General features: G+C 37.4%; 1 long non-coding RNA gene across 1 annotated transcript; it reads left to right on the plus strand.

Moving 5' to 3' along the window:
• Window positions 1–6,584: 6,584 nt before the first annotated feature.
• LOC115946726 (uncharacterized) lies at window positions 6,585–10,944 on the plus strand. Its single transcript, XR_004080769.2, has 3 exons — window positions 6,585–6,739; window positions 9,151–9,205; window positions 10,872–10,944. It is a non-coding gene; the product is annotated as an uncharacterized lncRNA (long non-coding RNA).
• The last annotated feature ends 9,172 nt before the right edge of the window (window positions 10,945–20,116 follow it).

Raw genomic sequence — 20,116 nt, forward strand, 5'->3', positions numbered from 1 at the left:
CTTAAAATTTGTCACAACTGCCACCACATTTGTGCATTATGAAAATATTGTTAGTAAGATGTTATTACATATATCTCAATAAGAAAGAGCTGTATTGTAGAGCGACATTTAAATTCACAATAATCAATATGTGCTTACTGTTCCATACCCCTTATGCTTTTAAATAAATCACTTCTTCACCTATATTTGTCTTCTATCAGATTCAGCTGGACAGCTATTTTTAAGAATTGCAATTCATTTCCCAAGAAACAGATGTTAGTATACATGAAAGGTCATTCTTGACTGGTTTTAAGTTGCCTTGATATTTTTAGTTATTACAGGTTAATTGGACTAGAAAAGTTGAGGACAAAAGCTAGTTTATCGAATTGGATTCTGTTAAAGGGACTGATCATTGCATAAGGAAAGACAACAACAGGTGAGACTGTCCTATCATCACCTGCTTATTTTTAAGGACTGGATCCAAGAGTTGAAAAGGCTGTTTGGTTCTTCATGGATGCTTGTAGTCAATGCCTGGACCTGCAATCTTTTTGTAACTAATTACACATGAGACTTGCTACCTGAGTATTTTTGGTGCAGCCTCAGGCAGACTGATGCTGTAAATTGTAACAGAAGAGCTGTATTCCAATTCCCATAAAAAGTGACCTGTGGAGAGAGGATTTTTTAGCATACTTGTCTTGGGTTAAGGGGATGTTAATGAGAACATCTGGGGCACATGTGAACCTGTCAGGTTTCCTCTGCATTGCTAGAGCTTTCAAAAACATATTACCTATTCAATGCTTCCTTATGGGACCAGAAATGGTGTGATATAGGTGGTGAGTTAGCCAGTAAACCTATTTTCTAACCTGCTCTCTATCAGTCTCCAGTCCTCTTCACATTTAAGCCTTTACTAGAGCTAAATTATTCAAAACACAAAGGCTAAAATTCAAAATAATGAAATTATTTCAGTTTTTTGTTTTGTTTCTTTTCTCCTTTTATAAGCAAGATAGAAAAAAGAGGGGAAGATGTAAAATCTTGAAGTGTTGTTAAGTGGATGGGGAAAATATTTATTTTTAAAAATCTTTGTGAGGAAAGGATGTTTCTCTCAAAAGCATTCCTTTTAAAATACATTATGTATGTATTTGTGTAAGAATTTTCATTTTAAGGTAGTGAAGGTAATGTCTGTTTTCCATATTAAAATTATGTTGACTTAATTTTTTTGCTTGGCTGAATTTTAAGGTTGATATGATCTTCCATGCTGCCCAAGGGATTTGGCTACTCAGATCCCATTAGAAAAATCTCGGTCTTTATTCCAATATTGACTGGAGATGCATTTATATTAAATTCTATTATAGGTTGTCATCTAGCATGCTCAGTCCTGAGTGAGAGGAAGAAAATGATAATGTGTTCACCTAAGGACTGTAAGACAAATGTTTCATATGTTCTGTGGATTTCTGTTAGATGACATTATGGTCATGTTACATTAAATAGGCATGTCCCGTTTTTCACATGGAAAAAGGATTTTGAGTTATTGGCACATGTAGATTTTAAAAGCCAGAAGATCACAGTTTTTCAGTCTGATTTTTGAGATGAGTGCATTTTCTTGACATATTTCTAGAAATAATAAATTTCATAGAGTTCTAATCTGACATTACATCAAGGAAATTGGTATTCTTTTTTTTTTGCATTATAAAATGGAAATCATAAGTACCACTGTGTATCAAAATTTAACATTATGTAAATTACATAAAGGCCTATCTCTGGGGCCAGTTCTGTGCATGCTGCGCCTCACCTAAAAAATTCACTGCACAGGCTGGAAGGGTTCAGTCTCACTTGTCTGTATGGACAGGTGAAGGCTGAAATGGCAGGTTACAAGGTGCATGGGAAGCTGCAGATCCAACCTTATATGCAGGTGGATCAGGGCATGGGTCACTTGAGATTGCCCCAGGACTTGACAATCCTGATTGGAAACTTCCTGATTGCCTAAGCAGCCTTTTTTTTCCTACCAGATTTGCCTGCCCACACGCCCTTGGTCATCATGCTTGCAGTAAGCGTGCGTAAAACCCTTCCCAAATCTTCGCTCACAAAGCTATCAATCTCCTATTTTTCAAACAGCCACTTGTTCTTCATGTGATAACCAAGATTTTGTTTGAAAGTTACAGAAATGTGATTTAAAAAGAAATCTTTCCATTTAATACAGAACTTTCTATATCTATTAATTATTTGGCACAAAAACGTTGTGCTGGTTCCATTTAAACCTTCAAATTAAGCCCTAGCTGATAACTGGGCTAGTGATACTTGGCCAGGGGAGGACAGAGTCTGTCACATAGAAATCCTTTCCACAGCCACTGTCTGAGAGATTGGCCTCTATAATGTGCTGCAAAATGTCCTTAGCCTTGGGCATATCAGCGCAACTGCAGCTTTCTTCTGTTTAAAGTGCTTACATTTCTTACCTTTAACATTTCCGGCAGGCTGGGGATGGAAATGCTGCTTGTTTCCTTGTTTTCATAACTGACCTTTTTTGGGTATCTTTAATAACAGCATGTTTCCTATAAATGTGATAATGCTTTGGGTGTGACATATTATTACTTGCTTATCTCAGTGAGGTTCGAAGGGTTTCTTCTGAAATTGATAGCAGAATTGTAACAGCTCTTATAACAGAAAAACAACTAATTCTTCTGAAAGAGAATTGATATGAGGGCATATCAAGACAATCAGTAAGATCTTAAACTATAACAAGTAATGTAATGTTCTCGTAAAACTTGTGATTCTGAGCAGACTCGGAATGATTTGTCTCTTTTTCTGTTTTTCTTGGATGCTAAAAGAGAGTTAGAAATATAGTATTATAAGCTTCACAGATGATCAAGCTTCTTAAATGGTTGGATTTCTAAAATAAAACATAACTCAAGAAGATATATTTTAGTACAACTGTAATTTTCAAATACCAGTGCATTCTCTGTGATTATGTTTCATCGACCTGTATTTCATTTCTTGTAAATACAGTTCATTCCCCTCAACTAAGAAAGGTGACTCCAATGAAAACATTTTAAGTGTGCTTCCACCTCCTCACCTTAATGATACAATTCAAACTGAAAATAAAGAGGCTTTCAAAGGCTCATTAGGCTTATTTTTTAATAGTCTCAAAGGAACAAAGAACCATGAACTTATTCATAAGGTACAGTAGCTTCATGGCTGAGAGCAGAAGAGCACAAAGATTCACATTCCCTTGTTGCTTCAGTAGCTCTTTTCAAGATGTTTCCCATTTGACCTTTGCCACAAAGATGAGGTCTGTCCAGAATCTCTGAAAAAAAGTAAAATGTCATGCAGAGATGTCTCAATATGTGCTTTACACAAAGCTCTTTTCATATATACCTAAATGCAGTGGACCATGGCAAATAAGTTGTGGACAGGACCACTCAAGCCCAAATGGCCCAAAGGGACATCATTTAGAATGACCTTTTAACATCCTTTGTCAGTAATCTTCATAGACAAAGTCAATTGTCTAAAAGGTTTGTCCTTGTCTAGCAAACAAAGGATAGTGAATGCTTCAGTAGTGATTTAATCTCATTTCTTGGTGCAGAAATGATGTAGAAAAATTGCTCTAAATTTTCAATTTGTGTTGATTATGATTCTAGAAGCTTATATCAACAAAATGGGAGAGTTGTTCTTTATCTGTTTTGAAAAATAAATTTCAATTGTAATCTATTTCATACTGATAATTAATAAGCAAAACGAAACTACAAAATTGTTTTTTTCTTTGTTTTTTCTGGCATATATAATTCCAGTAGAAACCATCTTTCTCCAAAAACATATATAAGACTAAGAAGTTGAACTAAAATCCAGTTTTAGATCTGTTATTCCTCTTAAAATCAGTTTTGATGAAAGTATAACATTAATAATTTGAAAGCCATGCATGTTATCTAAACTGAAAATGAGTTCACAACAATTTTCTTGTTTGTTTTTCAAATATTTCATTGCCTTTCACTGAAAATGCACTGAAAATTTTCACTGAGAAATTCCCTTCTAAAAGTTTTTTAAAGACTATTTCTAAGTATGCCATTTTTTGGCCAATATACAGTGTAGAAAGGTTGCAGTTCTTGCCTGCAGAATAATTGTATTTTTACTGTGATCAAACTATCAAGACCAATTGAAAACGAAGGTAAAGAAGGTAAACAGCCTGATAAAACCTGAGCTTTGCTGGAATCAAGCATGTGGGTGACAACTCAAATGAACAAAGTTGATTAGGGATCAGCTAAATGGTATAGGAGACTATTAAAGATCTCTAATTAGCTGTTTGAGCCAGAACTTCACACAAACTATAGGTGGACTTGTAAACAGCATAAAAAAGGCTCTCAATAGTGATTTTATAGTTGATTACGGGACTGGTGAGGAAACAAAGGAGAGGGAATAATGAAGAATGGCAGTTCTGGGGCACCTCCCTCTTCCTCCTGTCATGCATCATGCAGTCATGTAAGAGAAATTTCTGAATTACAGTAATTAACTTTATTTAAAGTCTGTCCAAGAAATAAAAACCAAAAACTAAACCTAAAACACACACACATTAAAACAAAAAAAACCCACACCACCAAAAAAAATCCAAAAAAACACAAGCAAACCCAAAACAAAATCAAAACAAACAAGAATCCAGTCTGCAAACAACTGGAATAGCAAAACAGGAAAGAGAAAAATTCTAAAGATTGCTACCAGACTTAGAGAAAAAGAGAATTCATTCCAACAATTAGACACTGGTGAGGCTGCACCTTGAATGTTGTATTCAGTTTTGTGCCCCTCACTGCAAGGAAGACATCGATGTGCTGGAGTGTGTTCCAAAAAAGGTAACAAAGCTGGTGAAGGGTGTAGAGCACAGGTCTTACAACGACTAGCTGAAAGAAGTAAGGGCTTGACAGTGCTGAGTTAACAGTTGGACTCAGTCTTTTCCAACCTAAATTATTCCATGATTCTGTTTGTCTGTGGAAGATTTATAGGAAAGGAACCATGTGGTTGATTTGGCCAAAACGTAAGACAACCTGAATTCAGAATATTTGGCCAATGTTCCGAAGCCTTTGTTTTCCACATACCAGTGTGCATTTGAATAATTCACAGCCTACTTGTAAGAATTCCGTAAGTATTACTTCCTGAATTAAGTTCTATGTTAACGATTTGTTCATCGTTATTACTGATTCAATGGCTCTGGTCATGGCAATATCTACTCATATCTACCACTAATAAGAAATTAATGCTATACATTATATAAATGTATGTGTACAAAGCTCCTAATAATTCTAAAGCATTTCTAGTATATGTACAGCATATACTTTGGTTATCAGCAATGTCCTTTGGTGAGAGCTATACCATGGATTTCAGTGATAACACAGCTAGGTCTTCATATTAAAACTTAAGGTAGGTTGATGAATGAGTTCAACTGTAATCTAGCTATTCAACATCACAGAACAATGAGAAATATCATTTTTGTGGGAGCAGCAGGAAGTTTCAGCAGTGGAAACTAGATGATTCTAGATATGTTGTGTAAAATCTAGGTTTCATAGAGAAGGAGAAATCATGGCTGGGCAAACCAGCATTTGCCCAGTTAGTGGTTTTGAAACAGGCAAATTAGAAGTTGTCTAGGAAAAGAGTGCAGATGAAACTCCAAAACAAACACCTATGTTCCTTGATTATGTTCATAAATCTCTGCATATGCTTTCTATTTCTGCAATAAACTGATTCAGCCTGGGATCGCAGCATCCCTGTGTTCTGAGGAAGTGAGACCCTGATCTGATGCATGCATCTTGGACATCTTCCTAATTTGAAACAGAACTATTATAGCCCCATGAAACTTTTGAAAATAACTGAGGTCTGACCAAAAATATTTGGTGGTTTATAAGAAATTCATTTATTTCCTCTTCCTTTTTTCTATGGAAATGTTCTGGCTCCTGGGTTTATGGAAAGTATATTGAGAAAAAGTGGTTTTCTTGGTACTGCCTAATGATAACTGTTTAATATCAAACTTTCAATTGAGACATAGCATATACTTAACTCTTAATTCTTGCTACCAGAAAAGTGGAATATCCCAGATTTAAGAGTAATATTTGTAGCCTTTCAAATCCACTTTACATAATTAATTTTTATTTTTGCAGTACTGAAAAGAATACTACTGAAAAGAACCCATAATTGGATGTTTCTTAACAATGTTAGCTGGCTGCATTATTATTTGTTTTACAAAGAACAAAAAATTACACACTTATGACATACTACTGCTTTATTTTGAATATTTTGTATTATATGTTTGGACAGCTTTGCCTGTTTTGTACGACATTCATGAAGTAAAACTCTAAACCTTGGTTGTGGTTATAGTCATTGCCAACTGACTCTCCCATTACGTCATAGTTTTTTGGTTTGTCTGCCCTTTATCTACATAAACATAGATCAGCATACACTAAAAAAGTTCAAACTTTTGGTAAGAAGCTCATAGCAGATCTTGAGGGAGTAAAAAAGTTGCCACATGAAAAAAATCATAAAAATCTCCTATGAGTCTTTAAAGATCAGAGTTCCTGTCAGTAATGTCAATTAACTGATCTGTTCTCTGTTGCTTTAGGCAAAGAGCTACTATTGTGAGCACACCGTGGGACCAAAGATACTTCTTTAGTTAGTCTAACTGAAGGAAAAAATATGATGATGATGGAACTAGTGATTGAAATTATGTCAGAGAAGCATGAAGAGCAAGATGGAAAAGAACTGCTGGTGTTGAAGTCACCTTGTAATTTTAGTGAGTATAATCATTAAATCTCCTATTGAAGTTGAAAACTTTGCTAAACCAAATCCAAAGAGTTATTAGGAATTACTTTAAAAGTGCTACTTGAAGGCAACAAGCCAACGTCTGACCAAAATAAGGTTGTCACCGGGTACATTGCTAATGCCCATTCTTCAAAACAGAAAGCATTCCTGACTCCAGTGGGTCTGTTTTTCTAGCAGGCAAAACAATTATTTTTGGATGCTATGTTCACACAAGTCAACTCTGTCTGAGCTCCACCTAAGCTTTTGAGTCAGGAGATTGAGCATCTCAAATTTAGATGGGAATGCTCTTATCTGGCAGGGCCAAGTGAATTAAACCTCGGACTAGCCACTTAAAAGACTTTCTTTGCCAGCTCATCTATATAAATTTGCTTTCATGCTGGTATGATAGGTGTTATGAGCAGAAAGTGGAACACATTTTTGTGTTCTAAATAAAAGCATTTTGTAGATGGATCATTACATAAATTGTCTTTCTGTTTGATTAGGGTCTGAGGGAACAGAGCTTATATTTGAAAGATCAGGAACATTTTCACAGGTCACTGATTCTGTGTGTTTGTAGGTAAGTTGAGTATGGCACAGTACATATGTCAAAGAAAGTGAGGGCAGACAGTGACAAAGGTGGTCCTGGTAGAGTTTATGCATGGTGTTTTGATGTGAACTTCATTATATAAAGATGGTTTTAGTTGGTGTGTCTGTTCAGCTCTAATAAATAATAAGACCATGGGCAGCCTTTCCTTCACTGTTAAAGGCAAGCTGTGAGTGTAGTTCAGCTTCTGCTGAAAAAGGATCTAGCCCAGTATGAACCCTGAATATTGCAACAGAACACCCACTGAAAGATGAGAGAGAAGAGAGAATCCCTACCAAGTAGGTATTTCCAAGTAAGGGAGACTCATTTTGCAAAACCTAATGAGGGCTGAGAAACTGTGCCTCTGGGATCTGTCCAGATTCCATGAATTAGCCACAGAGGGACTGATGAAAGCTAATAATGCTTCATGGCTGTAGTCTCAAATTCCTCACTCAAATTTGTGTTCATTGTAGTCTTACAGTCATTAGGAGAGAAGCCACCTCTGCTCTGAAGCAGTGTCCCATCCCATCCTCAGCCATTGTGGTTGTTGGCCACTATCTGCCATTAAAACTGTCTTGGTTTTACAAATGTTGTCCTTTTCATTAAAATATTTTTTTTCTGGTTCTTTGACATTTTTAGGGAAGCATGTTTGAAAAATAACTTTGTCAAAAACTCCACTTCTCCTTACCCTGCAAAGACTTTCTGATGGACAGTTAGCTAAATTAGCCCTACCCTAGTTTATGAAAAGCAATTTGGCAGTATAGGAAATTACAAGATGTTGGCATTGCGTGGCAAGGCTGTGAGTTTGGCATGCGAATGTGGCTGAGAGTTTGTTGTTTAGAACTAAAATCCACAGGGACTAAAGTTGGTACATATTGGAGGGTTTATCAGGAAAGCCCCCTCAGAAGGCATAACTCATTCATGTCAGGTAAACCCCCACATTTGTTCAGGGAATTAAGTGTTGCTGTCAAATGTCTTGCTTATTAGTTTCTCACAGATTTTTGGCAAATGATTTAGCCTAGTGGGATTGAACCTGCACAGCTTAAATCAGTGTGGACCTTGTGACTTGAAATAATTAGATGATCATTTCGAAGAGTCTTTAATATGAACTCTTTGGGTGCCAAGTCCTTGACAAGTAGTTGTGGTTGGCTTAGATATTTTCAAAATTACTCGGATACCTTGAAGAGCCCTTAATATCCCTATCACTCATTTCCTCCCACCTGAGAGCATAATACCAGGAATCACTTCCGAAAGTATAAATACGTGCAAGTTATATTTCTAGGAATTATTTTCCAAAACCAATTAGCTCTTGGAAATAGGCTGAACAAAGGGGGAGGAGGGAAATAAATAGAAAAATAACTAGCAAGAGAACCTATAACTAAGTAAGCTATTTGATCCTGTGCACTGTGTGCTTAGGTAAAGCACATCATCTATGAATTTACCTACAAAATAGCTCTTTGCTGACTTGATGAGTTTAGGTGGAATCCATAAATGTTTCATGGCAAGCTAGTACAAATTATTCTTTCTAACTGCTGATTGCTTAAGTTTGCTGTGTGTTAAAAAAAAGGCAACTATGAGTGCAGTACATGATTTTTGCACAAGTTTTCTTTCAAGAATCCAAAACAAGACAATTAGTAACACAGAAACAATAGCAATTTTTCTAAAAATTTGGACAAAAAAGGGACCGTCTATTTGTCATGTTCACCTCTCTTATCTGATTGCTTAGGATAATAGCTTTCTCAATGTAGCATAAAAGAAAAAAATCAGAATAGAAATATGCATGCACTGTCAAAGGGATAACAGCACACTTCTTGCTTCAGGGATTGTGACAGTACACTTGGAAAGCATCTGGAAAGAGAGGAGGACAGAATACAGGTTTGGTTTCAGTTATTCATGTGTATACCAGCATTTGCATGCCATTAGGATGTTAATATTTCTCTGTTTTTTACTTCTCTCTCAGAAAACTAACTGAAGACTGTAATATCCCTTGAGGGTTCAAAATTCTAAGCTTTGCAATCTTATTATCCTTTTCTTCCAAAGCTAAGCTTCTAAAAGCCCTTCTTGACAGGTTGCTGGGGTGGGGAGGGGAGGTTTGTTTTTTTTCTATATCTTTTTTCACAGATTTCTACGTTCTTGCTCTTTATCTCTTCCACCTTCATGCTCTTATTTCACTAGCACCTTTTCATTCCTCTATTTGTGCATGTATCTGAGATGGAGAAAGTCTGTTTTTCAACTCACTAACTGTTGCTTTGGGGATTGTTCTCTTTTCTTGGTCTTCTATTTGCTACATGCCTAGGCAAAGACACGTCCCTTGCAGCTGGACTAGTGTGCTCTTGGAGATCTCCTGTGGTTCATGTAGGTGCAGGTGGTTTGGCTGGGTATTTACTGAACCTGTGTAGGAGTTGCAGCCATAGATCACTGATATAGGGCATGTCAGGAGAGCAGAGAGAAGCAAGTAAGCGTTAAATCCCTATTTCATCTGTAACTACTGGAGAATGAATGTGGGTGGCTTGTGGTTTGGGTGGAGTTGAAGTCCTGATATTTCTTCACCTTTCTTGCTCCTCTTGTCTGTTCTGTGCTTCTCAAACCTGTTTGACAATCTTCTTTCCCATCTGTTTCCTGAAATTGGGAAACACTATTTATCAAGTGGTACAACACTGTGTGTCTTCCTGCAGTACACTTATCAGTGGAAGTGAGCGCTTTGTTTTCTTTTGGCCATTAGTCACAGAGGTCTAGTTTTATAAAAATAGGTTGCTGTACTTGGTGTTGCATAGCTGAAATGATGTGAATGGCACAGTTCAAATTTCAGAATGAGAACTTGGGCAAGATTGAGTGAAGCAATGTTTAATCCACTTAAATGCTTGTGCTTATCTCTTTATAACCCATTAACATGTTGAAGGGAGGCCTTATTCTTGTAAACTGGCACAACCACATTATTCACAGCTTTTCAATGAGGGCATCTAAAATTCAAAATCAGAACAGTTTTTTACATTTACTTTGCACAGATATGATTTCTTGGAGGACAAACCAGTGCAACTTAATTTTTAGTTATATGTATACTTGTCTTTCCCAGCATGAGAATTAGTAAAAATGTCTAAATCTCAGCCAAGGGAAAAATCATCTGTATCACTGGGAAATAGGAAGTTTTCTGCTCTGTTTCAGGGTACCTTAGAGAAAGGCATGATATTGTGCTCAGAAATATATCTGTGGTGCTTTCACCCTGGTTAGACTCCAAGTGCCCACCAAAGCCAGTCTGTCACTTGTACTCAGCTGGACAGGGAAAAGAAAATATAATGAAAGGCTTATGGGTCAAGATAAGAACAGGGAGAGATCACTCCCCACTTACCATCACGGGCAAAACAGACTCGGCTTGGGAAAAAATTACTTTATTATCAATCAAATCAGAGTATGATAATGAGAGCCCTCCTACTACCACAACCTTGCCACACAAAACCCAATACACCATTGTATCTTGCAATTTCTTTCTGTGGACCACCATTAATTCTAATTTTGGAATAACTTATTTTTTCCTCTATTTCAGTTCTACAGATTTGATCTTTTCAGCAGTATAACCTGTTTTAATTCTAACCAAAGATCACTGGAATGGGAAGAGGGTAAGAGTGGTGGGGACACACACACACTATATTTATTTATTTTTGTCCAGCTAAATTAGCTTCTAAGTGCTTTTTAGAATAAAGACAGAAAGGAGTACAAGAAATTTTTCAGTGGCTTCCTTACTCAAACTCTTTTTAAGACTGTGATGGTTCTGGTTGACTTAGGCCATGATTAAATGCTCATACTACTTTACAGTAAAGTGAGGGGGAAGGATTTCACTTCTGCTTGACCTCTGACGACTTCCATTTGTGTACAGCTGGTTACTAAGGCTTTGCATGCACAACACCATTTGTTCTTAGTACAGTTATACATATTCTCTCATAAAAAAGATGAATGGTGTATTGTAGCCTAAGTCTTACACAGCATTTGACTTTTAAAAAGGGGGTTGTGAGTGTAGGAGTAGAAAGTGTATATGTGAACCACTGTATGATTTCAGGTCCCTTCATTATAAGTGGATGACATGGTGACTGAACAGAACTGTCTTGGCATGCTCTTTTGACTTCCCTCTCCTTCCTTATAGAAGAAATATATCTCCAGAATCTGTAGTCATTTTTGCTCAGCTAATCCCACAATTTGGCCTATTTTCATTAATGGATCAAGAAGTATCTCCAGTCTGCATACAGATTTGATTCATACTTGGTGGAAGGAAACTTTGAAGGCTGTAGGATTTTTTTCAGTTTTCAACAGAAAAATTTGCTGTTGCTTAATTAATAGATTCACATTATTTACTTCCTGCCTTTAATAATGGCCTGCTCACTTCCCTGGACTTATTATCTCAGAAGGTTTCATTTAAGAAAGCTCTTTCTGTAAATTAATGTACTGCAGATTTATTCTTCAGCATGTCAATATTTGATATATACAGTATTTTTGTATTCACTTAGCAAAGCATTTACTCCATTATCATGTAATCATCTCCAGTCCAAATACAGAATCTAGAGATTAATGTCCTATAAATTTCTTCTTGCAGCAGTTTTATTGCTGTATTAGTTATGAAGTTATGTTTGTATTGAACTTAAAGAATAGGATAGAGAAGAGATTTGTTTATGTTTTAAATTAAAGTGTATGTTTTATAGTCAGTTCAGACTGCAAGGCTAAAGATTATGACATACACACTATCTTTACAGCAGGTTAAATGTTGCTGATCAAATTTGGAAAAGTCAGGAAGATTTCTAACGTGGCTTTGTGCTTTTTCCATTGTAACAAACGTTTTTCCTTTGTCTTGTGTTTGCTGTGATCATGATAGATTTTTATTTTTTTCCAAAGGCCACTAAACCCATGAATTTGAAAAAGCAGAAGTGTTGTATCTCTTTTCAACTTTTTCTTTTTTACTAGCTCAACAAATGAAAATGTTGGTATCTTGCACTTACTGTTCAAAGGGTCCTAAACTCCCTCATGTCTAGGAGACTCTTGTGGTTTAAGCCCAGCTGGTAACTCAGAACCATGCAGCCACTCACTCACTTCCTCCCTTTTTCCTCCCCCACTCACAGTGGGAAGGAGAATTGAAATAATGTAAACCCCATGGGTTGAGCTAAGAACAGTCCAGCAACTAAGGTATAACACAAAATTATTACTACTACCATTAATAATAATAATGATAAGGAAAGTAACCAGGGAAGAGGATATAAAACTAAAAGGGGAAGGAAAAACCCCAAACAATAAACAATACAACTACTCACCACCTGCTGATTGATACTCAGCCTGACCCAAGCAGCTATCTTGGCCTTCTGTGTAACTCCCCCTAGTTTATATACTGAGCATGACATGCTTTGGTGTGGAATGCTCCTTTTGCTACTTGGGGTCAAGTGTCCTGTCTCTGATTCCTCATAGCTTTTTGTGCCTCTCCTCACTGGCAGAGCATGAGACTGAGAAGTCCTTGATCAGAGTAAGCATTACTTAGCAACAACTAAAATATTGGTGTGTTATCAGCATTATTCTCAGATTAAAGTAAAAAACACAGCACTGCACCAGCTACTAAGAAGAAGAAAAATAACTGTTAACAGCTGAAGTCAGGACAGAGACTAAGCAGAAAACTTAGAATACTCTTAACTGAGTTAAGAATCAGAATACTCTTAACTGAGATTCCCACTGGTAGCTGTTCCATTTAAGTATCATGATGCGTTTGTTGTACTTGAGCAAAGAAAGTTGCTGAGGTCTCAGTGCAATCTGTATGGAAAGCTCAGAAATTATAGAGGAAAAAAAAGAAATAGGTTATTTTCAGCATTAGCATATTATATATATATACATATATATATATATATACACACTGTTCTTAATATCCAAATTTCCTTCCAGCTTCAGCAATATGATGTAGTACTGTTACAAGAAATATACATTAATCTCTAGATTTCATCTTTACATGTTCTTTGCTGGATAAAAAACATGTTGTGTATATCAGATGAAATCTGCAGTACAAAAGGTTACATGCTTACATGCTTTTACCCAACCAGATAATAACAGTATCTGTATGGGTAATCCTGAAGTATTTTGCTTGCTTGATTTTTTCTGTTTCTTCCTCTGCATTGTCTAATTTTATACAAGCTGTTATATATAAAAACTCTTAAGCAAACCTTTGCAAGCACGCTATATGTTTTTATATAGTTAAATGTACATAATATTAAAACATGTTATACAAAATATGAGTTGCTATACACAGATTGAGGTATAAGCATGTTTTATGAGAGATGCATGCAATTTCATTGTCCAAAATAAATTTCTAGCCCTTTAAAATACAAATTAAGCAAAAGTATGTTGGGTTTGTTGAGAAGAGACAATTTATATTCTCTGTTTCACTTCCTGTCTGTCATTCCCATCCCTTTTTTCGTCAGTTATTAAAATGCGCAAAGCCACTTCTGCCAGAACACTTATCCCCTGCCACATTGAATCAGCATTTCCACAAAGAGTGTTTCCTCTGAGCTTGGAGCTGTCACAGATGGACTGGAAGAGCTGCTTTCTGGTGATGCAGTGCAGCAGGGGACACATGCTCAAATGACAGCAACAGTGCACAATTAACATAGGCTAAAAAAGCATAAAGGAAATTGTAAAGCAGAGTGAAAAGCTGCAGAACCCTTCACTGTATCTCACTCAGGGCTTTTTCAGTTCTCTTTGCAGTAAGGCAAAAAAAAAAGGCAAGTTACTAAAGCACTGAATATTTTTGTAAGGCAAACTATCACCCTATGCCCTATTTATTTTTCTTTATAGAATTATGAAGTATAAGTGGACTAAAGCTGCCTTTCATATAAAAATATTCTTAGGTAGAATTTGTAGAACTCAAATGATGAAGTGTCTCAGATTTGCATTCTTTTATAAAAAATTTACAAAGCACAACCTCAGTTTCCTTGATAGTTTTAATACTTTAAAAAAAGAAAAATGTTCTCAAGCGATCTTTACTGAGAAATAGGTTTTATTGTGAGCTCCCTTGTACTGCCATGCTAATAAAAAGTTGTGACTGATTGCTCTGCTTCGTAAGGTATAGGACTGAAGCATGGAGAGTTTTTCAAAACATTGTTCAGCATCTCCTCGAAGGGGAGCAGCCCTTCCACTTGGATACGATGGGCTTATTTCAACCTTTGCTTAGTGCTGTGCTTTCATAATTCTGCCTACTGGGGCACAAAACCACCACACTATCTAGTATATCAGGCTGCCTCTCCTCTTCCAGCCCTGCAAGCATCAATATAACATCCACTTGCTTGCCTGTTAAAATAAATAGCACTAATGATCTCCCCGGCAGCCTCTGCAGACTCTTTGGAACTTCTCCATTTTCAAGGTCACAACTCTGTTTGAGGTTGATAAATTCATGAATTAATAATACTTAGCACTTTTCATCCATGAATGTCAAAGGTGAGAAACCATTTTTATTCCCATTTTTATCAAGCAGGAAATTGAGCTTTAGAAGTGACATATATAAAATTGTTTTGGAAACCAATGGTAGATGCAGGAAAAGGACTTTTTTGCACTCAGCTTGCATTGTAGCCATTGCATCACACTGCTTCACAGTGCCCTTTGTGCAACAGTGCAGTCTTAGTTGAGATTTAAGTCCCACAAAAGTCAGGAAATTAAACTCTGCCACACAGTGTGTTCATTGTACATTTTTATTGGACATGGCCTATACATAACCAGTGGTCATCCTTTTTCCGAAGGGTAACTTTCAGGGGACCTCATACTAGTAAGTGATGCATATTTCATTGTCTTATTTCTTTTATGCCACAACTACAAAACAAAACAACATAAATTTTATTCTAGTTTTTGTAACTGGACTGATCAGGACTGCTCTATTGTTTTAGATTTTTAAAAATTATTTAAGAAAATGCCATAAAATACAAATGAATGTCTTGTCTTTAACAGTTCTCTGGAGCAGTCCAGGGATGATTCACATTATAGCTCTTGTGGAACATGAGAGAGGTAATGGCGAAATACCCTGGATAAAGACCATCCCCTTTTGGACGTGGTCTCTTGTCATTCTTAATTTTGACATCCCTCAGAAAAAATCTTTTATTCAGCAAGGATGCCCTGTATTTTCCATTACCAGCCTCATTTCCCCAAAGGATTTCTTGACTGTCTATTGTAATTCTTGTTTCAGTCTCAAAACACTTTCTTGAAATGAGTACTTCTAATAAGCACTTCTATTCAGGTATGCACCCCAGAAAATCCTCTAGCTGGTTAAGAGGAGATGCTGAAGAAACACTTGGAGCTGACAGAGTAATGCTTTTCTCTCACTAAAAATTCTGGGACAGTTATTCTTGAGAAATACTGAACACTCTGCCAGACACTTCAGCTGGTATTTAGTCCTTTAACAACTGAGGTAGTTTTGGGTGCAACACTGTGTAGAATATACAGACAGAGCCTATTAACCTGGAGCTGAGACACAAGCTGCTTTATTGACAGGCTCTGGGCAGGTTCTCCTTACCAGTTTGTTAAAATCCTGGAATTGCTTCTAGGAAACAAACTAAGATTGTCTTTCTTTCTAAAAATGGGTTTAAATATAAATTTAATTTTTATTATTTTATTTTTTTACACAATTTCTTTTGGTAAAAGGCATCCATCATGTAATATACATTAAAATACCTGTACAGATTTTATTGATGTGATTTCCACCTCCTCCCCACCCCTGACAGTCTTAAATTCTTCTTTTTTCTAATCTCAGCAATATTGTCACTGAGCTACTTCTGTGTAATAGTCTCTGCTGCCTCAGACTGTATCATTTGTGCATTTACTTTGTAAGAGAATTTTACAGAGGAAGGAAAGAAGTCTGAGAAAAGTACCATAATGGTGACACAGTGGCTGCTGAAAAGTGGCAGGTTTATGGAGCTGAAGAATGAAAGATCTTGTTTATCTCTGTGGCTGCTACAGCGCACTCCTTGGCAACTTCTTCACAGCACTCTACTAGTATACTCAAATTTGAGTTTTAGACACAATGACCCTCTATGTAGGAGAACTGGGTCAGCTTTAACTTTGCAGTTTTCACAGTCCATACCAGTTTTCAGTTCCTGGAGGACAGACTTTGGGTGGTACTTGCTGCTTTTTGTGTTTACATGGTTTGTCATTTAGAATTTCTTCTACACTGTAAATCATGATTATTTAGTGTATCAAAAGACTTACCTTGTTACTGCCAAAATATTTTTTCCTCTCCCTACTTCTAAGGACTGATGCATCTAATTTCCTGTTAAAGATCCCAGATAAAATAACCAACGTGGTAGTTTTCTGATAACAAATAGTATAACTGGAACTACCACCAGAGGGCTTTAATTAGGATCTAAATCTTACCCCAGTTACACCCTTTCTGATCTGGAGTAATTGGATGGAATAACTAGTTGTACTTTTTTCTCTAAATTTGAAATACATGCTAACAGCTGGGTTTTCTGTTGTTGCTTTGTTTGTTTATTTTCTAATTAATGTTAGACTTAAGAAATTGTGAAGAAGATTTACTTCCCTAAAGTTCTGTTAAAAAGGAGACAGAGGAATTTTCAGGTAGGCTTTGAAAATGAAAGGCTTTTCTTAATTGTGAAGAATAACCACTACACTTTACAGACTGGTCTTTTAATTGTCTTCAAGGTGACTGTGTTTAAGGACAGAAACTCATAGTCTAGCACTTTGCTAAGTGCTAAGGAGGGGGAGACTTGGTGGCCAGGGTGTTCAAGTGGACCAGCAGCCAAGGCTTTGCATGGCTCAAGCACTAATACAAAGAAACAAAATTTCTCTAGGGTGTAAAATTCATCTAATAATACTTAGTGCTTACCACTCTGGGTACATCTTCAAAGAGCTGAACTAATAGCAGCTAATTTAATCTGCAAACAAGCTGAGTGAGGAGCATTATCATCGCTGTTTAACTGAGGGCCAGAGCAAAGGAGTAACACTACACAGAAACAGAAACGTATACCTCTACCTAGGTACTTTGTGCCTGACTAATAGGAAATGTTTCTAGTGTGCTCAATTCTGATAGGTACTTAAGGGTGGCTGTTGACTCTTCCCAAATTCTAAGTATTATTCTAAAGTCTAGAGGTGAAGTAAACGTTATAACCTGGGGAAAAAAAAAAAACCAAAACAAAACAAAACATAAAACAAATCCTACACCACCAATGACAAAATCCCCCCAAATTCCCTGTTATAGGAGGTGGATAAAGTGTCACAGAGAATAGACATTTTAGTTTTTCTCTCTCCAGATCTGTGATTCTCAAGGGTCCCATTTACACTGTTTCCCCTATCCTATTTTAAAACTGAAACTCAGCAAATATAGCTGGGCACCTTGCAGGGTCCCTGGAAAGACTGCTGCTGTTGTGATACCCCACAAGTGCTTCACCTCCCTGTTCTGGGTTTAGCAGTAGCAGTCAATTTTCCTCCTTCTTAGCATCTGATGCAGCGCTGTGTTTTGCCTTTCAGCCTGGAAATAGAGCTGATAACACCAGGGTTCTGGAGAATGCACATCCCAAATTACAGTTCAATCGTAAGCCCTCTCTATCATGTGACCCGGAAAAAGAATGATTTCAAAGGGGGCCCTGAGCAACAACAAGCCTTCGAGCAAATTAAACACGAGATAGTTCAGGCAGTGGCCCTTGGACCAGTCCGGACCGGTCCAGATGTGAAAAATGTACTGTACACCGCAGCTGGGGAGAATGGTCCTACCTGGAGCCTCTGGCAGAAAACTCCAGGGGAGACTCGAGGTCGACCCCTTGGTTTTTGGAGTCGGGGATACAAAGGCTTGGAGGCCAGCTATACCCCAACGCAGAAAGAGATATTGGCAGCTTATGAAGGGGTTCGACCTGCTTCGGAGGTGATTGGCACTGAAGCACAGCTCCTTTTGGCACCCTGCTTGCCAGTGCTGGTCTGGATGTTCAAAGGCAGGGTCTCCTCTCCACATCATGCAACTGATGCTACATGGAGTAAATGGGCTGCACTAATTACACAACGAGCTCAAATAGGAAATCCCTGTGCAGAAGGACTTGGGGGTGTTGGTCAATAAGAAAATGAACATGAACTGGCTTCAGTGTGAGCTTGCAGCCCAGAAAGCCAACCATATCCTGGGCTTCATCAAAAGGAGCGTGACCAGCAGGTCAAAGGAGGTGATCCGGCCCCTCTACTCTGCTCTCGTGAGATCTCACCTGGAGTATTGTGTGCAGTTCTGGTGCCCTCAACATAGAAAGGACATGGAAATGTTGGAACAAGTCCAGAGGAGGGCCATGAGGATGATCAGGGGACTGGAGCACCTCCCATATGAAGACAGGCTGAGAAAGTTGGGGCTGTTCAGCCTGGAGAAGAGAAGGCTGCGTGGAGACCTCATAGCAGCCTTCCAGTATTTGAAGAGGCCTACAGGGATGCTGGGGAGGGTCTCATCATTAGGGACTGTAGTGACAGAACAAAGGGTAATGGGTTGAAACTTAGGGGAGATTTATACTGGAAATAAGGAAGAAATTCTTTCCTGTTAGGGTGGTGAAGCACTGGAATGGGTTGCCCAGGGAGGTTGTGAATGCTCCATCCCTGGCAGTATTCAAGACCAGGTTAGATGAAGCCTTGGGTGATATGGTTTAATGTGAGGTGTCCCTGCCCATGGCAGGGGGGTTGGAACTAGATGATCTTAAGGTCCTTTTCAACCCTAGCTATTCTATGATTTTATGATTCCTATATGTAAAATTATCACCCAGTTTAAGCAAGTAACCTAGTTTAAAACCAATAATACCTAGTTTCAAATGCTCATACATCTCTGCATGTTGTTTTATTTGGGAGTTTTTCACAGAAACTGCAAAAAATGCTTAGATTGAGATGATTTAAAAATTCTAGCATTTTTAAGGATTTTATTTTTTAGTAAAACTGAAAGGCATTTGAAATAAAAAATATTTTGAATGAGAGAATTAAAACTCCTTGCTCTAAGTGTGTGAAAAAGATGGCTTTAGGTTTTAATCTTAATATTTTTATTATTAGTTTAATATTAATATTCAAAGATGTTTATTATTTAAATGAATAGCTTGCTGCCCAGCTCTTTATACTGAAGAGAACAAGTAGTATTTCACTGCAATGATGGGCAATTTGTCATGTTGCTCATATTCCAGAACCTTGCCTTAAACCTCCACTTCTCCCTGACAATGACTGGCCCAACAGAGCAATGTGTCCTCTTGCCAGTCAAGTGAGTATTGCTGCAGTGTGTACTAGTTGTTAACTATTGCTCCCTTCCTGTCACTGTTTCCTTGCAGTTGTACTTCAAAGCATCAGGGGGCTCAGATTCCACAGTGATTTTTGGACTTCAGAACTTAGGGGATATGATAATGAAAATCTTTTAACCTCTTCCTTTTGCATATTTATCCTGTGGTGATACTAAATTTATGAATACTCTTTGCATTACACAAAGTAATGCACACCAGATTAACAGGAGTATTTTATAAATTGGCTCATTTTTGTCGCCTTGTCATGGATCTTGTTCAGGAGAAAAAGAAAAAAAGACACATCACAGTACCAGCCATTGCTTTGGAAGATAGATGCAGGGCAGAAATTTTTTGTGCCTTAGACAGGTAAGCAATAACAGGTTACCTGCTTAAGGCACTAACTCTAAGAGCAGTGATAACCCCTTCTGGTGTACAAAACAAAATCCTTAAGAGGAAGAGATGTAATGTGACCCCATAGCACTCAGAAACGTATTCACTGCTCTGATTTGTCTTTGTAAATCTTTTCAAAGTTCAGCAGGACAGC

The sequence above is a fragment of the Melopsittacus undulatus genome, chromosome 6 (assembly GCF_012275295.1).
Source record: "Melopsittacus undulatus isolate bMelUnd1 chromosome 6, bMelUnd1.mat.Z, whole genome shotgun sequence".
Lineage (NCBI taxonomy): Eukaryota > Metazoa > Chordata > Aves > Psittaciformes > Psittaculidae > Melopsittacus > Melopsittacus undulatus.